The sequence below is a fragment of the Corylus avellana genome, chromosome ca1 (assembly GCF_901000735.1).
Source record: "Corylus avellana chromosome ca1, CavTom2PMs-1.0".
In the NCBI taxonomy this organism is placed as follows: Eukaryota; Viridiplantae; Streptophyta; class Magnoliopsida; order Fagales; family Betulaceae; genus Corylus; species Corylus avellana.
Genome location: NC_081541.1, coordinates 15550378 through 15560800, shown reverse-complemented (window position 1 = coordinate 15560800; position 10423 = coordinate 15550378). Strand labels below are relative to the sequence as shown.

Genomic DNA, 10423 nt, shown 5'->3' with positions numbered 1-10423 from the left:
GGATTAGATGTTGCTACAGCCTAGAGGTAGCTAGTACAACTCAATTGCCTTCCATTTCGTACTGGTCTAGATAACTTAGATGAGGCAACAAGTTATCTAGGGAAACAAGTAGCATGGCCATTCAAAAGCTTGTAAAAATCGGACATTCTTAGATAGGGATCGAAGACAGAGTAATAATAACTTGGCCGGACAAGGACTTCAACAATAATTCCACTAGGCATGGAAACCCCATATCTCCTCCAATGCTTAAAGCCTAAACCAAACATATCCAGAGGATATTGAAGAACCACAACAACCCATTTCCTTGCCCAGAAGTTCATCACCTAATCTTTGTTAATTGCTTCTAATAAGATTAATAAGCATAAAGAGGAAGAAAAAATTAATCTCCATGAAAAAGGCATTAAATAACAAAGATAATATATATATATATATATAGTTACATCTTGCACGTCCATGCATGTTCCAAGACATCGCATTTAACTCCCCAGGCCCCCTACACAAACTTTTCACAACAATCCAGTCTTTAGGGTTTCCCCACTAAAAGAAAAAGTAGGATCAAGTTCCCAGCTTTCATTATTCTCTTTTACGAGTATAAAGTCCTCCTTATAAGGATTTGAGACAGAAGATGAACTCTGCTAGCTCAGTGAGAAAACCCTAACCCTAAAGTATATACTCTGACCAATATACCCCTTGATAACATCAATGCACATGTACCCAAGACGAGAAAGAAGAAGAAGAAGAATACGACTTTAAAGAGGGGAAAAAAAGATACAAACCCCATATCTCCATAATTGAATAATTTATTAGTACAAAGAATAACACAAAAAAAGAAAAAAAGAAAAAAAGAAACGAGTCCCTCCAATGGCTAAAGCCTAGCTAGATCATTTTACAGCGGTAATTATCAATCCAAAAGGTCTTCTCTAAGAAATGGTGAAGTGGGTTTTCTTTCTTCTGATCTAAAAGACAAAACCCAAGATGATCGAGTCAGTCAGAGAATTACATACCATTTAATTACCATTAATCAAATCTACTCCTCTTTAGGCTCCCTCCGCATCTGCGACGGCACGATGTCCTGCAGAAGCCCATGGTCTCGAAGCAAAGCTTCGGAGGATGTGGCAAAACGTCGTCGCTCTCGAACAAAACTATGGAACGAGGGATTCAAATTAGTCAGCGGCGGCTGTGAGCTGTATATATAAGCCTGTTGATACTGCGCTTGTGCTTGTGGATGTACACCAAATGGCGAGCCCATGGCGCCGTAGCCGGCTGCGGATTCCTGCGCTATTCCAATGCTTCCACGTGGCGTCACCGGGCACGGATGCGAGTGCTGTCCTTCGTATGTCGTGACGACTATTGAAGAGTCGTCGCAGGAGCGCTCCACGCGCTTCTTTACGCCGCATCCGGCAGTGGTGCAACGGTAGTAGCTCCTGTTCACATTAACAAAACAAAACAAAAAACATTTCGTGTTCATCAAGAAACAAAAAAGTTTGATGAAATTAAATTAAATTAAATTTGGGGTGTTTGATATATAAATAAATATAAATATAAAAATAAAAAATATACCTGGGATAAGGGCTGTTCTTGACAGCTTTCTGGCCGTACTTCCTCCATCTATACCCATCATCGAGATGATCAACCTCACTCTTTGTCATGAATGCAAATCTCGGCTCTCTTTGCCTTTTTTGGTTCTTCTTTTTGGGTTTCAACCTAAACCCACATAGAAAGTGGAAACAAACACTTAAAACCTTTTTTTGTATCAGAAATTCAAAAGGGTTAAAGAGAAATTAGAAACCCCATGAAATTCATGCTTTAAATTAAATAATTACCGAATCTTTTTTCTCTTTAATTACCCCATCACTCATTATCATGTTTCACCAAAACCAACTGAGTAGCTATATATATAGATATAGATAGATTCAACAAAACCGAAAAGAAAAGAAAAGAAAAGAAAGAGTAATTAAGGGTCTTACTGTTTCTTAGTCTTTTCATGGTCTTGGTCCTCCTCCTCTTCTCCACCAGCCTTAGTTCGGTCCTCATTCGCGGCTTCATTGAAATCGACGACGAGTTGGGTGTCGCCGGAGTGTTCACCACCTCGGACGACTCGGCCGGGACCGTGGAGGCCGGCGAGGGAACAAGCTTTTGTTGCTGTTGCAGGTGATCAGGTTGCGGAGGCTGAGACTGAGGCATCATCGGCGCCGGAAACAAATCGAATAAAGATGGGCTGTCAAAGTCTTGGATGCCCAGCAAGTCCATGTAGCCTAAAGACAACCCCTTTTGATGATGATGATGCTGATGATCACTCTCCATACATGGCATGTCAAAGATGCTCGATAAAGGCAAACTGCTCGGAATCTCATCGGAAAATGTCGAATTTGCCATTGAATTCTCGGTCTTCAGCTCCTCTCTCTTGTCCATGGACTTGATCAGCAGCACATATTCTTCATTCCAAACTTCTTGCTCTCCCTCTAGTTTTATTTACAAAACACAGAAAGAGAGAGAAAGAGAGAAAGACTGTTTGGAGTTTTTGCGAGTGTGAATGAGAGATGTTTGGGTTAAGATTTTGGGGAACAGGTTGGCTAATAGAGGTTTCCCACCTAGGAAAACTGACTGCCAGTTGCCGGTTAACTATGCGTACGGACCTTGTCGACTGGACGGTGTTCGCATTAAATGTAGTCAGGACCGCCACTGAGGGTCCACATTCGCAAACGCGGCTTTTTGACTGGTTTACCGGTTCTGTGTGTGGAAGCCCTCTTTCGGATCACACGTGGGCTCAACAAAAGGGTGTCTCGTTTGCTTGCGATTTCTTCTCCTCCTCCTCCTCCTGTTTTTTGAGTTTCCTTCGCGGGGTTCTCCTTTTTAACGGCAAAATTTCCCCCAATTTTTTTTTGGTTTTTCTCTTTGGTGGCACGTTGACAACGGACAAATTACCCGTTTAATGACCAAAATGCCCCTTTTAATATTATCTATTCTTTGTTTATTTATACCAACAAAAACCCATATTAATGCACAAGTCTCTACAACAATCTTTACATATTGTTATGTGGCATATTAATATTAGACTCTTATTCCCAATTTGCTTTCTGTTGATGCACACCGACAATCTACTTCAGGTTCTCAACTCAACTGTGGCAACTAAACATGAGAGTTGTGCTCGTTGTGGAATTTTGTAGCACGAGTTGACTACAATCATCTGATACAAAACCTTAAGTAACTTATCTTTGAAAGCTAGTTTGTAAAAGAATGGTACTCAAAAGCTTAAGATTTTATATACATATAATTAAGATTGTACTAATTAATTAAACTATTTTGAACACATATGATCATTACATACTATTATGTTTACAAATCCAATATATATCACTCTATCTTATAGGTTGCCTCTCTATAACTCAAAAGAGTAATATGATGCTTGATTATAATTCCAAATGATATTAAATTTAGGTAGAACTCACTGATACCTTGAAAACTAGCTTGTCAAGAGAAATTACCTAAGAGCTTACAAGTCGTATAAAACACTTAAGATCGTAACACCATACACCATCTGTTTATGCATTCACCCTGCCCTTTCAAAAAGATTTGCAACATGCAATTTAGTAACACCCTATAAAAGGACACTAATTCAAATGCTCAATTTTCAAATTTAGGGAGAGCAAAAATTGTTGGTATTGGCATGGATTTGACTTTTCCCATGTTGATCGAATTACTCCAATGTTTCTGAGTAGTCATTACATCGCATCAAATCAGTTCATCCAAACATCAGAAAGAGAATGAAGTGAAGAGTCCTTTTATACCAACAATTTGTTTTGCTTAATTAGCTTGAAATTAAATGTTTTTAATTAATTAGCTGTCACAAATATGTTGACTTCCATACATACGATGTGTAATATGCTTAAAGTTGCTGTTGTATTGGATGCATGTCCAAGGAAATTAACGTGATGTTGATCAAAATACTAGAATCTTCATTGAGAAAGTTGAAAATGTGTTATGAGGACCAACCATATTGTTGGCCTTCTTAATGGGGAATACATGTCAACGTCTTAGAAATATGCAAGGAAAAAAACACATTTGTATCAACCAATTACCTCATTCTATGTTGGAAAAAACGTCTTAGCAAACGCTGTATTAAGACCGCATTTGATGGGGGACTGAAGTGAATATTAAGGCAACTCCTCTTTCTTTTTCTTTCGTTTTTTCTTTCCTTTTTTTTTTTTAAAATTTTTTTTTTGAGTTGGTAATATTACTAGGGCAACTCATTCAACCAAGAAGCTAGCCCAAAATGTTTATTAACTAAATGCTTAATATGAGAAATTCTTTAAGGTGGAAGGGCATCTCAGTAATATTAGTTGGTTGAGTGAGTCACGTGGCAAACTTTCATGCATAGAGCAAAAACAAACAAATTCTAGAGGAGAAAAAGATTGAAGCAGTAAAAATTTTCCCGGAAAGTAAAGGAAAAAGGACAAGTACATAATGCCTGCCTGGTGAGCGTGTGAAAGAAGCTTCGACACGTGTGGTCCATGCCTGACATGTTGTGCGCATGATGACATAAGTTCTGCGTCACTTTTGACTCACTCACATCTCTCGCTTCTTTCCCGACAACCCAACGCCGTCAATTGACGACTATTTGATTTCCGATCGAATTCATTTTTTTTTATTATTATTTTTTTACTTTCTTAATTAGTGCATATAAAATTTTGTCCCTGTGTTTTAACCTCATTCACACATTTGCCTGGTCTAATCAAGAGTTTACGATCTAAAAGGTTGAGTAGTAACCACTTTATTTTAAAAAGTCTTGGGATCTAACGTCATATCATGCATGCGTTTAATGAGATTAGGATTTGGGTGATTTAAAAATTTATCTTAATTTACTCAACAAAAGTTATATATAGTCAAGCAACATTAAAATGACAATAGTAGAAAATAAAAAATATTTGAGATGTTACAATTTTCACTATAATTCTCTTATAAACATATATAATATATAGTCTTTATGAGTGCGGTAAAAAAAATTTAAGAAATAAATTTAATTACTTAATGATTATCGTAATAAGTGCTCTGTAAACTATATTGTTAGTGTATAAAGAGTAGTTATATTATCCCGACAAATCTTGAAAAAAATTTGTAAGTATTAGTGGACATTTGCAAGTTCCCAGCAAGCTAGGCAACTATATCTTGCTGTCTACTATATTAACTAGGACCCATAATGCGGTTTGATTTCTTTTTGATGAATTTGATGTAACTAGTTGCATTTCCCTAATCATTATTAAACTAATATTTTTATCAAAAATAAACTCTAATTAGCTACCTTTAATCTGGCCCCAAAAAAAGAGAGAAAAAGGTGACTCTTTTTTTTACTTATTTGGGTGCATTTAACACACACACATATATATATATATATATATATATATATATATATATATGGGGAGTCCACCAAAATCATGGAACAAGTTTCATGTGATATTCCTCTGCATGGTATCATTGCACATTAATAATCATTACCAGATTGTGGTACAAACTGGTTCCTACGGAGAAAAATTCCAAAAACTTGTATGTCAATTCAAATCACGAGAAAAGATTTGGTATATAGAAATAAAAAGAAAAAGAAAAAGAAAAAGAAAAGGTGTTAGAAAAAACATTATTGTACACTTCATGTGAAACCAGCTTTGCCACGATACACGGGGCCTGGTCCCCGTCCCCATGGCCCAGAGCACGACGTGGGACAAGCAAATCCAGTCCCGTTAAATCTTAGTGCTTTTGTTGTCCCACGTATCAAATCGAACGGCTAACTTTTGTTTGATATGCCTTTGAAAGAAAATGCACTTTTACGCGGTTTTAGTATATTCTACACTATTGCTTCCAATACACGCCCTCTAGATCTTTGCTTTCTTTTTTCTTGTTTCCTTTCACTTCTTTTTTCCACCTTTCTTTTCTCTTCTTTCCATCATGTTTTCAAATATTTAATCACAGAGAGGTGACAATGTTTGAGATGTCGACGTTTTGTTGCATTTCACAGCTCTTTTCCACTTTCCATTTAAGGGGCTCTAATGGTTTTTGCATTTTAACCCTTTCTTTTTATATAAGTAAGACAACATTAATCATTCAAAATTACCCTTTTACCTCCTCATTTATTCATCCAATTTTTTAATTTTTAGAACTAATAAAGACCATTTGACATAGTCCAATCCATAATTTTTTATTTTTTTATTTTTCCTTTTTTTTAGCAAAAGAAGTCCTAACTGTCTTTTTTTTTTTTTTTTTTTTTTTTTTCGCATCAACTTCAAAAAAAAAAAAACCTTGTCAAATATATAAATAGCCTTGCATCATGCCATATATACACATTATGTCCAACAAAAAAATTAAAATAAAAAACACAAAAGAGAAATAAAAATTAAAAACTAAAAAAAAAAAAAAAAATGAAGAAGAAGAAGAAGAAGAAACTAAATAGTCATTTCACAAAGGAACAATGTAGATGGAGTTTCACCTCTACTGTTGCCTCCTATTCAAGTTAGATCTCTACCCTTCCACCCCTACAAAAGAGGAGTGGGGTGGAGCCACCCCTATCCCTCCAAAAGAGCAAGGGTGGATCTCCAACCTCCATATTAGGTGGGTGGTTTTAATACCTCGTACTAAATTAGGATTAAAGACACCCTCTGAGTGTTTACAATAGAATTGGATTAGTCATAAATCTCATAAGGGAGAAGAAAATGAGATTTTAAACACTTATAGAAATTTTTTGCGAAAGCCACTTGAACAATAGATAACGGAAAAATAGGAAAGAAGTCCAGACGATCCTAAGGTCATACAATAGTAAGTCCAACAACTTAATGAGTAAAATGCACATTACATACACACCATTAAATGATAAATTCAGTTGTTTAAAAACCACATGCAGCATTGTCGTGGAACAGTTTATCATGGATGCAATATAGATATAATATATGTTGTATATGATAGTTAAGTCATAGTTCAAACTGTATGGTCTACATGAAATATTACCAATTCTCAACAAGGTTGATGGTATCCCAAGGAGACCTGTAATACAATATTGGTACCTTGAATATTGCATGCTACCGTTCATAACACTAGCAATCCGAATGAGTTTGACTTCGGGTAGCCCACACTACTAATAATGTACGTATTGTAGTGATCTGCCAATCAAACATGGTTGCGCCGGTCACGAACAACTGTTGGATCCAAGGTCCATATAAACACACACATATTTGACCATAGAGTTAACTTGTATAGTAAGCTCATAGCTGTTATCATACACATACCAGTGTACCATGTTATACAATGCAATTAATCTTGTCAATCTTTTACATGCATATCTTAGGTATCTCATCTCTTAGTTAACTTGCTTAGTCATTACACATTTTCACAAAATAGAATTCACAGTAATCCAAAGTGTATTTTATGATAGTTGTAAAAATGCATGTTTGGTTCATATAAAATATTCGTGCAATGCAAAAAAGTTCAAAAAGTATTCATGTGAGTTTGTACTCATTTGGGTCGTATAGCTCCTTCACAAACTCATCCAAAGGTTCCACACCCTCGTAATAATGAGAAAAAGACCTATTATCAGTTCTAAGTAAAGCAAGTCCTAAACCTAAACATGTTCAAAACATACATTCTACCTGACCATCAAACGTTTGAACAGAGGAGCTTGAACGTTTGGCCACGACATCGAATGTTCGGCCAAAGAGGTTCGGACGTTTGGTGCAACTCATTTTGAACTAAAAAGCCACTAAACCACCTCTAAGTAAGTTTTAAGACCATAACATGATCTCTAACATAGTTCTAGCCCAAAATAACATATTCATGCGCAAAAAAAAAAAAAAAAACAAAAAAACAAACAAACAAACTACTTCTAACATCATTAAAATGTTAACTCATGCTTAAATCAAAATTAAATCCAACAACATAACTACAAGCTCAAAACTTACAAACTAGACTATAACAAGCACTTAACCAGCATAACAACTAAGTAAAGGACAAGTTAGGCTTAGAAGATTATTCCCTTGAAGTAAGGCCTTTAAGAAAACTCTCATCTTCTTCCAAAACGCACACACACACTCTAACAGAGTTTTCTTGGGGCAACAAAGGCATAATGAAATTTAAAGGGGTGAGTGAGGGGTATTTCTAAGGTTAAAAAAGCTGAGGATGCTATTATCTTAGTTCTACAGGTTGTCGAATGTTCAGTGGTCACTGGTCAAACATTTGATGTACTATTACACAACGGTTAGAGGGTTGCGGGTTGGACGTTTGGTCAATACCCAATAGTTCTAGGGTTGGTTGTCAAACATTCGGTGTACTATTATTACCCAGCGGTTCTAAGGTTGTAGATTGAACGATTGGTGGCCCCCCATCAAACATTCGGTCAGAACCCAAAGTCCAAAATTTTCACTTCTAATGAACCCTATTGAACCTAGTAAATCCATTAACCCTTCAACTTCTATCAATCACTACATTATAATTATTTGGGGCACAACCCAATGTCACTCTTATTGCGTTGAGTTTGAGGGGCGTGTATGGAGAGAAACCTCTCATGATCTACTCGCCTAATGTAACGCCCCCAAAATCGCATCAATTAATTCAATGCATCTTAGAAGAGCTAGCGGCAGTGGGGTGCTTGGGGTGTTGAGGGGATCAACTCCTAAAAATTCTCCTTACGTTGGTAAAAAATGTTCTTATGCCACCCCTCACCCCCAACCATGATTATGCCCCCGTTAGCCTCAGCCATGAATTTGAAAGTTTTAGAGAAATGAAAGGTTGAAGATGATCTACAGTTTCACAACTTTCACTAAACCACACTGTTTCATTAACAAGAGAAGCCAAAAGGTAAGGCATACAAGAAAAAAAAGAAAAAGGTGTACAGCCTGTACAACGGTGCATCCATGTCCAGGCTGCCCAGCCTTTCATGATGTGATTTTTAACCTTCTAATCCACATTTTGTTTCTATCAAAATGTTTCATTAACAAGAGAATCCAAAAGGTAAGGCATGCAAGAAAAAAAGAAAAGAATAAAAAGAAAGAAAGAGGGGTACAACCTCTACAACCGTGCAACCATGTCCAGGCTGTCCAGCCTTTCATGATATGATTTTTAACCTTCTGAGCCACGTTTTGTTTCTAACCTTCTAACCAAGCTGCAGTTTTGTTTTATTTTAAGAAATTGACCCACTTCACGCTCTGCACTTTCTAATCTAAAAAGACAAGTGGGCAATTGTCCAATCTCTTTTGCATAGGCTGCATTTTCTTCTTAAGGACTTGGCAACGCTTGCGTTTTTTCTTTCACTTTCCAGTTTCCAACTTCAATAAAAAATTGAGCTATTGAGTTATGTAATTAAATTTTTAGATTTAAATTTAAATTTTTCTTGTAAATTAATTGTTTTCATGATGTTGTTTCTAACTTTCTAAGCAACGTTTTGTTTCTATCTTTCTAATCTAAAAAGATTGAAGAACGATTGTCCAATCTCCTGCATTTTCTTCTTGAGGACTTCGGGACTTTGGCGTTTTTTCTTTCACTTTCCAACTTCAACGAAAAATTGAGCCATTGAGGTGTTGGCCATTGAGGTGTTGAGAACGTGTGCCTTGACCCATCAAGTTTTGTGTGGGCCCCAAGGTTTTGTCCTTCTCTAAGAAGGAAAGGTTTGCTTTTCCTTATACTACATGGAATCCAAGTCCTAGTTGTAAGAGGAGAAAAAAAAGCACCGACTTTGCCTTCTATATAAAGGCTAGTGCTGGCTGTAGGTAGTAAGAGCAAATCAAAGTAAAATTGCTTTGTGTTTTGGTGTGCCAGCAATAGAGAGAAAAGTGAGAGCAAGAAAGAGAGAATGTTCTTTTCCTTTTGTTATTATTTTCCTTTGGGCAAAGTGAGAATTGGATGTATTTGGGGCCTTGGGTTTGAGTGGTTTTCTCGCATTGTTACTCTCTTGTACTCATCTTTTGATAGTGAATTTTCTCTGGGTCGTCTCCGCCAGTATATGTAGGCTTGTTAAGCCAAACCACTTAAATCTTTGTGTCATGTGTGATTGCTTATCTTTGTTATTTCACATTCTTCTTATTTTTCGCATCTCACAGGTCTTGAAAAATAGGATTAATTTCCTAACAACTGGTATCAGAGCTTTTGGTTCAAGTGGGAGCGATGGCAGTAGAAGAAGGAATGATAGGGATTGAGAAGTTCGACGGAAAAGATTTTGGGTATTGGAAGGTATAGATTGAAGATATTTTTTATGGGAAGGATCTTCATCAACCTCTTTTAGGAGAACAACCCGACGATATGTATGATAACGAGTGGGCTCTGCTTGATCGTAAAATCCTAACAGTTACCAGATTATCATTGTGAAAGTCAATTGCACACAACGTTGTAAAGGAGAAGACCACAACAGGTCTAATGGCGGCTTTGTCAAGCATGTATGAGTTCAACACCATCA

At 36.6% G+C, this 10423-nt stretch overlaps 1 pseudogene; it reads right to left on the bottom strand.

The window, feature by feature from the left end:
• Positions 1–497: 497 nt before the first annotated feature.
• On the bottom strand, positions 498–2612 carry LOC132162635 (probable WRKY transcription factor 48; annotated as a pseudogene).
• Positions 2613–10423: the final 7811 nt, after the last annotated feature.